Source organism: Podarcis tiliguerta (genome assembly GCF_965153285.1).
Source record: "Podarcis tiliguerta genome assembly, chromosome: 12".
In the NCBI taxonomy this organism is placed as follows: Eukaryota; Metazoa; Chordata; class Lepidosauria; order Squamata; family Lacertidae; genus Podarcis; species Podarcis tiliguerta.
The window spans coordinates 33769888-33781988 of NC_139545.1; the positions used below are offsets into that span (position 1 = coordinate 33769888).

The following is a 12101-nucleotide window of genomic DNA, read 5'->3' on the forward strand; positions in this document are numbered from 1 at the left end:
TTTCATGTCGAGCTGTTAGGGAGCACATGACTGCCCACTTTTCCTGCCCTCTGCATGGAAGTGTAACCACAGGGCTATTGTAGGCATTGGATAGTTCTAGACTAATACTACTTTATTACAGCTTTTAGACTGCTGCTCTGGGACCATTTCAAACATCAGGCAAACCTGAGTGTGCCACCAAGGGCACACTAAACAGGGAAGTACAAACAGAGCTGTGTTTAAGTGTTTTATGGCATGCCATTTTGAAAGAGTTTATTCTCAAAAGCGGCACATAAGTCATTTATTTAAGGCTTCCTGTAATTTTGAGGAAAGACCATAGTTCATTGGTAGGGCATCTGCTTTACATGCAGATGTTCCCAGGACTGGCAGTTTCTTCTTTTCGCCTGTTCCTAAATAAGGACTACAGAGCTACAGAAGCAATAAATGTGAACCGCTTTTGCCAGAAGGAAATGAACTGTGAAGGTTCTATAGGGAGCGGAGATATTGGCGGCAACAAGGAACACACAGAAGGGGATTATATCCAATTGCTAGTGCCTCAGAGGACTGAACAACGTTAAGAGCTGGAGCTACGAAACTGAAAGCCAAGAGCAGGAATCCTGGGCATATGGTCTCTCTTTTAAGTATGCTAATTATTCATGTTTGTTTCTGAGGTGATGGAAGGAGACAACACAAAACACAGCTTCGAGCCTAACAAAGGTTTGCACAGGGTTGCCCCCCTCTAACAAAGGTAAAACTTATTTTTTGGTAGTCTTTGTAATAATCAAACCACTGGAGGCTTTCACCTCCCCCTAGGAAAAAAAAACCCCACACATTTATGTTGTGGTGTGCACCATATGTTCCTTAAAAATAATTTTTTTTAAAAAAACCCACTTGGAAGAGTCATGAGACAAGGACATCTGCCACCGGCTGGAATTGCCATAGCTATAGCTATATAAAGAGCCCTCTAACTATTTTGTTTTTGCCATCATGGAATTCACTGCTGACACATTTTATAAAGTTTGCATTTCTAGAGCTTCCAGTAGATGGAAGAAGTAAATTTGTTAGCTGAAAGCGCTTGCTGTGCTGGCACTTTGGACAACTCCTGGCTGAGAAGAGTTGGAAGAAGTGATGCCTCAGTGGTGGCAGTTTTCTTGAAAATTTTGAATTGCTAACTTTTCTGGAAACTTGTCCTATGCTAATTAGGGTGATTTATATCTGAACATGGAATGTTTTCCACAGAAAATTTTCTACCCCAGCTTTCCTCCGAATCACAGCAGAGCAGGGGGGGAAATACTTCTATATCACTCCTCTATTTCTGAACCAAATTGAATTTCAGAAATCTCTGCATACTTTGTTTGGCTGCAAGCAAATATTATCTTGACCATTCTGGACATCCAATCTCCCTAACCAGGAAACTTGCCCAGCTACTGTAAAAACAAAACAAAACAAAACAAAACACAAAACCTTCCTGGCTGGGACTGATGGGAGTTGTACTGTAGTCTTAATTGTCAAAGATAACATTTACAGCCACTTCTATAGTTCTGAATACTTACACCTGTGTAGCGTCTAGGCAGGTATTCCCAGGTATTCAATTATGGGGCAGTTGTAGCAACAGGGGACCACTTCCCCTCCACCAGTTTATGTATCTTCCCCCAAAGGCCTGCATGCACTCAGCCTGAGACAATGCCCTTGTGGAAACTGCCTCTGCTCCACCCTCTTCAGTTCTCTCCTGGTTCTGGGAGCTAGTGGTTCAGGAGAGGGAGAGAAAGCACTCGGCCCTTCATTTGCCTGGTGTGCCTCTTCCACCAGCTCTGAAGCTTCCCATACCTCTGATTCTTGCCTCCTGGCTGGGACAGGTCCCCACAAACCACTTATCCACTCTCCTGAGTCAGACTTCAGTCCCCTTCCCCCAGTGCACCCTTGTCAACATCTTGCTAGTCCCCAACATGTCCTTTGTCAGTGCTGTTATTTTTAGGGCCCCAGGGAAATTAGACTGGCCTCGACTAGAGCCAGGGCCTTTTCAGCCATGGCCCCGGCCTTGTGGAACGCTCTCCCACAAGAGACCAGGGCCCTGCAGGATTTGACATCTTTCCTCAGGGCCTGTAAGACAGAGCTGTTCCGCCAGGCCTTTGGGCAGGATGCAGTTTGACTTACTTTCCTTTCTATAAAACAAGCCAGAAGGAGGCCCCCAACCCGCTCACAGGTCCTTGTATGATCAGTGGAAACAGTTGGTCCTGGCAAGTATTAACCACTCTCATTTCCAACCTGATAATTGCCACCTGCACAGATTTTAACTTGTCTGAATTAATTTTAAGATGTATTTTAATTAATTGATGTCTGTTTTTATGCATGTTCTGTTGTTTTTATGATGTTAGCCACTCTAAGCCTGGTCTCAGCCGGGGAGGGTGGGATACAAATAAAATATTATTATTATTAAGTAAAAACAGCAATAACTGTAAAATTAACTTATTTTGTAAAAGGAAATACACAACAGGGAAAGGAAATTGTTAAAACTTGGACCACACAGCTTATTGATGTTGTTTGTTCCAACGTATAGGCTCAATGTGTTCTGTGAGGGAGATCCACACAGAGAAATTTCTCATGCCACTAAGTCACCACAGTGAAAACAGGTATGTAAAGAAAATTTGTGGAGATTCAGTAAAGGAACAGGGAGCAGCTGGAAGATCAAAGGAACTGGAACGTAAACAAATCCCAAGCTACACACTCTGAACCTATGAAAAATGCCCTGCTGCTGTCTTTGCTGAAGAGATAAAGTTAGTGTGGAATCCATGCAGAATCCATGCTGGATGATTGAAGACAAGCCAGTCTTGGGCGATTAAGAACACATCTGCACTTGTTGTTTTGTCAGAGAGTCAATTTGCCATGGTTTTGATGAATTGAAAGCACATCTGGTATCTTGAGATTAGGCAGCATGCCTTTTGCACAGACCGTGAGTTTTTCTGACTTCTGCATTGTCTCTGCGAGATGGTTTTGCAGATATCCAGCAATATAGACCAAATGAAGATTTAAAGAAGGTTGTCTATTCCCTCCTCTTCTGACTCATTGACGCTCCTGATCTTGAAAATGAACTTGAAAATATGTAATTTGCTTTCATAGAGAATCCTGTTGGCATTTGTCTTAGAGTATATCATTCATCACTATTCTTGCTCGCTATAATCTGTCAGACTTCTAGATAACAAATTTCAGTTGCATTTAAGTATTATTTATTTGTAGTATTTTTTTTTACCCACCCTTTACCACAAGATTCCAGGGCAGGTTACAGAATTACGAAACACACAAAACCGTTCCAAATGGAACAGAACAGCATACATTCAGCAAAAGTGATGGATTTCGCAAAGCAATGGGTGCCATTGCCCCAGGCCTCATGCTTTGAGGGTTTATTTCAGCATTGGCAAACAAACTTTTAACTGAGAACAGAAAGCAAGGGGGGCATCATTCTGCCTCCAGCCCTTTCAGCATCTTTAAAAGGTCTCATACTGGCCTTTTAATAATAAATCCTGACCATATCGGGATCTCCTTCACAGTGATATGTAGCTTCCTGAAAACACTTTATCACAAAATAATTTGCCCTAAAAATTCAGGAAAAATTGTGCTGTTGAAATATGCAGCTCGGCAAAAATTTCATTTATCCACACTAAATTAAATGCAGAATGTCAGAAGGAACACTGGAGCGATCAAAGATTACCTTGCCCTCCAAAGCAAGCTTATTTTCAGGTTTAACAGTTCTCTGGAACTTTTTAATTTAAAGCTGATATGATTGATACTAGAAGCTAAGGATTTACACAAAAAAATATCACATATACTATTATTTTATCCTCAATGCAATGTATTGTGGAAACAAATCCCTTTCTCCATGCATAAGCCCCAGTCAGAAATGAAAAGTGCAGTCAGGTATGAATATTAATAAATATTTACTGGCAGCCAAGTCATAAGAGTGCTAAGTACAGGAAATAGCAACCAGATTTATCACAGTTATAGTGGGGTGTCTGGTAGTGTATAGCCAGGCAGGCGGTAAGGTTGGGGCTGTGTGGATGCACCAGCAAATGCATCAGATTGCCTGGTGACAGTCCTGTTGGTGAACCCATGTGGCGCTAACCTTGCTGTTGCCTTGCCCTATCCCAGGCCCATCCAAGTATTGGTGGCACCAGTGTCAGGGGGACAGCTCCAGCAAACCACACAGCATATGATTCATGCCCCACTGTTCTAGCACAAGTACTCCAACAGAAAGAGTGTGTGTGTGCCGATGTTCAGTTTCTAATAATAATAATAATAATAATAAATTTTATTTATATCCCGCCCTCCCCAGCCGAAGCCGGGCTCAGGGCGGCTAACAACAGTAAAACAGCACAAACAACACTTTAAAATCATTCATTATAAAATTAATTAATTCAAGCCACTGGCAACCATTGGGCCAGAGCGCTGCGAAGATTGCCAATGGAGGGAGTCAGGCTGTGCCCTGGCCAAAGGCCTGGTGGAACAGTTCTGTCTTGCAGGCCCTGCGGAAAGATGTTAAGTCCCGCAGGGCCCTGGTCTCTTGTGACAGAGTGTTCCACCAGATCGGAGCCACGGCCGAAAAAGCCCTGGCTCTAGTTGAGGCCAGCCTAACTTCTCTGTGGCCTGGGACCTTCAAGATGTTTTTATTTGAAGACCGTAAGTTTCTCTGTGGGGCATACCAGGAGAGGCGGTCCCGTAGGTACGAGGGTCCTAGGCCGTATAGGGCTTTAAAGGTTAAAACCAGCACCTTAAACCTGATCCTGTACTCCACCGGGAGCCAGTGCAGCTGGTATAGCACCGGGTGAATGTGATCTCGCAGCGAAGACCCCGTAAGGAGTCTCGCTGCAGCATTCTGCACCCGCTGGAGTTTCTGGGTCAGTCTCAAGGGCAGCCCCACGTAGAGCGAGTTACAATAATCCAGTCTGGAGGTGACCGTCGCGTGGATCACAGTGGTTAGGTCAGGGCGAGAGAGGTAAGGAGCCAACTGCTTAGCTTGGCGGAGATGGAAAAATGCCGCCTTTGTTGTAGCTGCAATCTGCGCCTCCATTGAAAGGGAGGTGTCGAAGATTACACCCAAACTCTTAACGGACGGTGCTGGCACTAATTGCACCCCCGCAAGAGATGGGAGTTGCCCCCTCAATCCCATATCGTCCCGTCCCAGCCACAGGACCTCTGTCTTCGAAGGATTTAACTTCAACCGGCTCCCACGTAACCATCCAGCCACAGCTTCCAGACATCTGGTCAGTGTGTCTGGGGCCGAGTCAGGATGGCCATCCATCAACAGATAGAGTTGGGTGTCATCAGCATACTGATGGCAGCCCAGCCCAAAACTCCGGACAAGCTGGGCGAGGGGGCGCATAAAGATGTTGAAAAGCATCGGGGAGAGTATCGCACCCTGAGGTACTCCACACACCAAGGAGTGGCGCGATGACAATTCCCCCCTAAGCGCCACCCTCTGTCCCCGACCAGAGAGAAACGAGCGCAGCCATTGAAGGGCTGTGCCCTGAATCCCCACGTCGGCAAGGCGGTGGTCCAGAAGTTCGTGGTCGACCATGTCAAAAGCTGCTGACAGATCTAGAAGAATCAGCAGCCCCGACCCACCTCGATCCAGCTGTCTACGAAGATCATCTGTTAGGGCAACCAGAGCCGTCTCGGTCCCATGACCAGCGCGTGCCCCACAGGACCCCCGTGCCCCACAGGACCAGCCCAAGGCATTTTGCTGCCTGAGGCAAAGATGGTAGTTCCTTCTACAATCCAGCCAGACTGCTGTTGAATTTTACTTCAAAACTGGTAATGGGACAGCATTTTACATAGTTCTTGAGGGCAGTGGGCTAGCTTAGGTGGTCATGTGGCATGAACTGTACACATCCCCTACCTCGCCACATTTGCCGCCTGAGGCAGCTGCCTCATTCAGCTTAATAGCAGGGCCATCTCTGGATGTTTCTGCTGCTTTGAGAGGTTGTGTGTGTGTGTGTGTGTGAGAGAGAGAGAGAGAGAGAGAGAGAGGTGGCTGCAGAAATATACTCGCCTGCAGATACTGCAGCAGATAACTGCAGCAGATCCTGCAGCAGATAACCTTTCACATGCTCACCCACATTATCACATATTCTGGTGCAGTTCCTAAAGGCTCCAACAGCAGCAGAAATGATGCTCTAAATGTTCTTGCTATCATTGTTTAAATTGGAGCATCCTCTCTCTGGTTTTGTACCACTAGAGGGCTCTTATGTATCTGTGTTAGCTCAGATCATCTACATCAGTGGTGCCCAAACTTTTTTCAAAGAGGGCTAGATTTGATGAAGTGAGCAAGCATGAGGGCCAGTTTTTTTTAGGAGCCCCCCACCCCCGTTAAGAAAAAAGGGCTGCACGTGTCTCACCCAGGGATCATCCGGATGAAGGCATCATTGGCCCGTAGCTATGTGTGGTGGCCAGGCATAGATGCGGTGATAGAGGGCTGGGTGAAACGTTGTGAGCCTGTACAGTCCTGGGAGTCCACACAGTCCCCATGGCCCCGGGTGCACGTGGATTTCCGGAGCCTTTTCAGGGCCAACACTTCCTAATAGTGGTCGACTCTCAGTCCAAGTGGCTCGAGATGGTGCCGACCTCAACTGTGTTCACTAGAGCGACTATAAACATGCTCAGGGAGCTATTCGAGACACACGGCTTGACAGACAGGCGCAGGCCAGAGGCCTGGGTAGGCCGGGTCGTCCTCTTATATACAGTGGTACCTCAGGTTAAGAACTTAATTCGTTCTGGAGGTCTGTCCTTCATCTGAAACTGTTCTTAACCTGAAGCACCACTTTAGCTAATGGGGCCTCCCGCTGCTGCCGTGCCGCCGGAGCATGATTTCTGTTCTCATTGTGAAGCAAAGTTCTTAACCCGAGGTACTATTTCTGGGTTAGCGGAGACTGAAACCTGAAGCGTATGTAACCTGAAGCATATGTAACCCGAGGTACCACTGTACCTGCTGGGATTGACAGGGCATCTCACAACTCTCACCTGAATCTCATAGCTCTCCTGTAGCTGCCAAACCAATTAACCAGCTAGATGGATTACTGTTAATAGCACCAGTTTTCCTATAACTTGATATTGGTGTATAGTTTTGATGAACTGCAAAAGCATTTTTAGTTTGCTTTCTGTTGCCACCCTAGAACTTTTCTTTATTAGTGCCACTCTGTTTTGTATTGGGTTCAACACATTTTATGTTAGAAGGCACATTCTAACCAAGCATTGGTAAATGAATGTTCTAATGGCAAGTAAGCACATTCACTTTCAACTTCCCAGCACCATCAGTAGCACATCCACCTTGTCTGCTTCCCTAGTGAAGCCTTGTAGTCGGATGTAGCTCCTTATTTGGATTTGGTGGGCAGGAACTCCGGGGCCGCAAGAGATTGCTTTTACAAAATTGCCTGGGGTGCTGTTTGAAACCAGCCCGGGGGCCGCAAGTGGCCCCCAGGCCGGACTTTGGACATGCCTGATCTACATGCAGGATTTATGCAATTTCTTTTGTGGGAATGATATGTGTGAAGGAAATAATATAATTATAATTGCTTAGTCATTTTCTCGCTTTGTACAGCCGCCCCAGTTTCAAGGTCAATGGTTGTCTCCCGATAGAAGGAGGCGTCCTCCTACTTACTAATTTAAAACTAAAACTAAAAACTAAAAACTAATGTTAAAAATTAATAGGTTTCTACACTCATTAAAACAATCTTAAAAGATAAATCAGGGAGCTCACACTCACGCTGACTAAGTGCCGTTCGCCATCTTGGTTTCCCATATTGCGTGTAAAGAAGCCTTGAGACACCTGTGATTTGAGGGCTGATACAGATTTACAGAGAAAGCATATGTATGGTCACAACATGCTGCTTCTTTGATGTTGGGAGTATCCAAACACACTTGCTGCAGGGGTGATCCTATTAGAACTTTCCCACTGTACCTTTTCTGAAAGTTTGACTCACGTCAAAGCCTATGCCAGGAAGTGAACTAGAAGCAGAACTGGAGGGAGGGCCATAGTTCAGAACTTTATGATGGAAAAGCATGAGGAAAAGCTGCAATCCTAGATACACATACTGTACTCTGGTTTAAGTCCCACTGAACCCAGTGGGATGTGTCTCCGAATAAACAGCATATAATGGTGCTGTGATATTATTCTCAATCCGGGGTGGATAACCTGTGGCTTTCTAGATGTTGCTGGACTCCAGCCCCCATTTCCCCCCAGCCAGAATGGCCAATGGTCAGGAATGATAGGAGCAGCAACATTGGGACGACCACAGGTCCCCCTACCCCACCCCGTTTTAAATTCTCATTCCTTTAATTTTGTCTGTGGCACTGTGAACATTACAACTGTGTTGTAAATGGACAGTAAATAACTTGTCTTGAAATATCACTTCCATTTAAAGGCCATTACCAGAATTCATAGATTACTAAAGAGGGTCTTACAAGGGGGTGGTGTGTGTGTGTGTGTGAGAGAGAGAGAGAGAGAGAGAGAGATGGTGTCATTGTTGAAATGTTAAGGACCCTACCAGGAATCATACTCAGAATAAAAGACAAAGAATGGTTTGTAGTTGAACTCGGTGACCTGACCTGAATCCCCAAGTCCCTTTGCTCCTGGTACTTTGACATATTGTGTATTTTTCAACCCTCTTGTTCCCTCATAGTTGTGAGCGATTCATTTGATTCTCAGAGTAACAGTTTATTTGCAGATCTTTCCAGCTTACGTGTTTCATTAATAATTTAAATGTGCTGATTCCGTGAATTACTGCTTCTCCTAGCATCTTGGCTGGTATTCAACTAATGCTGTAACTTTGAGGGCACTATAGGGTAAACTCTGAAGATAAAATTGTTTGTCATTTTTGTGACAAGAAGCATTGAAACAAAACAATAATCCAGTGTTCAGAGATGCAATAAACATGTCTTTCCAGAGCTTATATGTTTGGTGCTAGCTGTAAAATTAAATAATTGCCTTCCCTGAAAGTTCAGTCCAAAGAAACGGTCCTAGGAACATTGAAAACATGAACATTATCATATGCTCTTCCCCGCTAAGCATTTTGTTCATCCTTGAGGGAAAGCTATAACTCAATGGTAGAACATCAATTTAGGATGCAGACAGATTCCCCTTACCTTGGAGGAAGGATTAACAAACTCTTTGTTCTCCCATTCCATCCTGTGAACCCTACCAGTAAGGAGGCCTAAGCTGGATGCTCCAAGCTTAGACTGCATGGCTTAAGCAAGCCATATTTGTGTTTCTATACAAATAATTTAGAAACACTTACCATTTTGAAACCTAAGTTATACTGCCTGTCTTTTCTTGCAGCAATGTGGAAAAAGCACACGAATCTGTCCTTTGGAAGAGCTTGTAAGTAAACCATTTTTAAGTTACCAGATATGGTCTTTTTCTATGTTAAGGGAAGTGTGGAACTTTGGAAGAAACTTAGAAGGGGGTACTGTATTTTAAAGGTCAAACAACCTATAGTTCCATGCTCTGCTTTGCTGCATATTTTGTAATTTTAAATCTCTGCTGGGGTTCCCTCACCAAGGAACACTTGCTCCAAACCTGAATCCAGGAATCCAGGCTTCTCCTTTTTACATATCATTTTTCTTTTACCAAATTAAACCAACAGATAGGTTAGAAAAAAGAGAATGAGGCAAAGAAGGAGGGAGAGAAGGCAGCTGTATCAGGGCAATGGCATGGTAAAAGGTGTTGCCCCAAAGTAAATAACACCCACCCTGAAGCTGTTTTTTGTCCTGACGGGAAACATCCCCCCCCCCCATCAACAGCCTTGTGTCCCATTGAAAACAATAGATTGGGGCTTAGTCATGTCTAGCTGACATGGATTTCTAAAGTAGTTACTTGGGCCTTTGCTGTATTGAGGTCATTTATTTCAGCTAGTTTAAGAACCATAACTATGCTTGGCTGTGACCCTGCCCAGGTCTATGAGGGTATAGGGCTTGAAGGGGAAGCAGGCGGTGTGAAGTAGCAAGTGCAGCAAACATTGTAGGGGTCCTTGGGCAACTCCAAGAGGCCCTGCTAAGGCAGGCTGACAAAAGATACAAGTGAAACCTTATATAGGCAGACTAGGCCTGAAGTGTGCAAGGAGCTGGCTGGCTGGTTAGGACTCTCACCTTAGATATCACATTTTCCTTTTTCTCTTTGTTCATATTGACTGAGCACTAGATTCTTTTCCATATGACCACACATTCCAATTTTCCTTTAATCGTTATTTTCAACTAAAAATTGTGTAATGACTTTTTTGAGGAATATATACACACATCTTTGTTGATCCCCCCCAATTGACCAAAACATAAATGAATAGTCTTATTGTGTCTGATGTTATCTGTGTTACATATTGAAGAACTGGAAAGGATGACTGGAGAAAAATTCAGGATAACTGGTCAAGAATACAGAAGTATTGTTGGGGAAAATGAATCAGCCAGTGGTTGGCTCGCCTTGTGCTTGCTGTCATAGCATATTACAGAAAATAACATATTTAGGATGTAATCCTGCACCGTAGTTCCCCAAACTCCCACCCCACCCCAAACAGAGCACTTAAAAGGGTTTTGATGCACCACTTAATTATTTTTCTGCCAGTTGTGGCAATGATGTCCTAGATGCTATATGATTTTCAAGTGCATTTTTACAGACACACCACAGAGCACCCGAATGAAGCTCGCAAACTGGTTTGGGAATTCCTGCTATACACATTCTGTGGGGATTCAGCCCCACTGAATGAATGGGATTTACAGTGGTACCTTGGGTTACATGTGCTTCAGGTTACAGACTCCACTAACCCAGAAATAGTACCTTGGGTTAAGAACTTTGCTTCAGGATGAGAAGAGAAATTACGCAGCAGCGGCACAGCAGCAGCAGGAGGCCCTATTAGCTAAAGTGGTGCTTCAGGTTAAGAACAGTTTCAGGTTAAGAACGAACCTCCGGAACGAATTAAGTACGTAACCAGAGGTACTTCTGTACTTAAATCTAAGCAGACATAACTAAGATTACAATGTTACTAAAATAATAATAATAATATGTATTTATTGATGGTTTCCGTTCCACCAGTGGGAGAGATGGAAAGCACAGCTTATTCTATCCAGAAGAAGCTCCACCAGGCCTCCTCTCCCTACAACTGTCACCTGGGAGCAGCCATTTTGTCACACTGTGGGAGAAATAGAATGCATGGTTCATTCTATCTTATTTTTGCTAAAACCCCAGCTCTATCAGGCACCTCTTACTCCTGAATCACACAAGCTGGTCATTATAAGAACAACTATTTAACAATTGAAGCCTGAGTTTGATTCCACCCCCCCTTTCCTCTCTGTCCCTTTTCCATTGTGTCGCGTTTTTTAGATTGTAGGCAGGCTGTTCTGGGAGCCTTTTTAGCTGAAGCCTGGGTTACAAATGCTTTAAATAAATAATACTTCAATAAGTTTAACACAGGGGAAGCAAAGAGGAAGTATAAACTACAGGCCACCTGAAGTTTAAAAGCTCTGCAAGTACTGTAGAATAATCCCTAGCTTTATTGAGGACAGACTGGTGGATTCATATTGAAGCCTTATTTACCTAGGGATCCATTAGCCACGCCATCCCCTGGACCTCGGAGGGAACAAAAGTACCAGGAAAGCAAAATCTTCTTTGGAGAAAAAGAGTTTATTGAGATCTGAGCACAGAGTCAAGGTCTGTACTCAGAGACAGCCTGCTGGTTAGTTCCTAGAAATACACTGGCTGTAAAGCAAGACACTTCAGCAGACTTTCTTATACCCCCAGACTTCCCCAATCGGCTAGCAAATATTGCTTGCTTAACACATTTTATTGCTTGCTAAACATTCCCTTCGTATCTCTTCTTATCTTGCATTACTTAAAGCAGAAGCAAAGCAGGAAACATCTTGCTAGTGGTTTTTAGTTGACAGCAGTTTCTGGCTAGGCAGGAAGCGACCTTCTGACCTGTAGCTAGCATCAGCAGTTTCAAGTAGCTGGTTAGACAGGAAACGGCCTCCTGACCTGTCTGATTTAGACTTTGCAAATAACTGCAATTTTGGGCTGTTTTGAGCTTGTGTAACCATCCTAGCAGAGTGCCGGAATTTACTATGTGTAGATAATATTTGAGAGCAACAGA

At 44.3% G+C, this 12101-nt stretch overlaps 1 long non-coding RNA gene across 2 annotated transcripts in view; it reads left to right on the forward strand.

The window, feature by feature from the left end:
* The first annotated feature begins 11061 nt into the window (after window positions 1-11061).
* LOC310660775 overlaps window positions 11062-12101 on the forward strand; it is a 206225-nt gene continuing 205185 nt past the window's right edge. The window contains exon 1 of one of the 2 annotated variants that reach the window (XR_014503633.1): window positions 11062-11239. This is a non-coding gene — a long non-coding RNA (uncharacterized lncRNA). The remainder of the gene's footprint in view (window positions 11240-12101) is intronic. The other variant, XR_014503634.1, reaches the window with a different exon arrangement.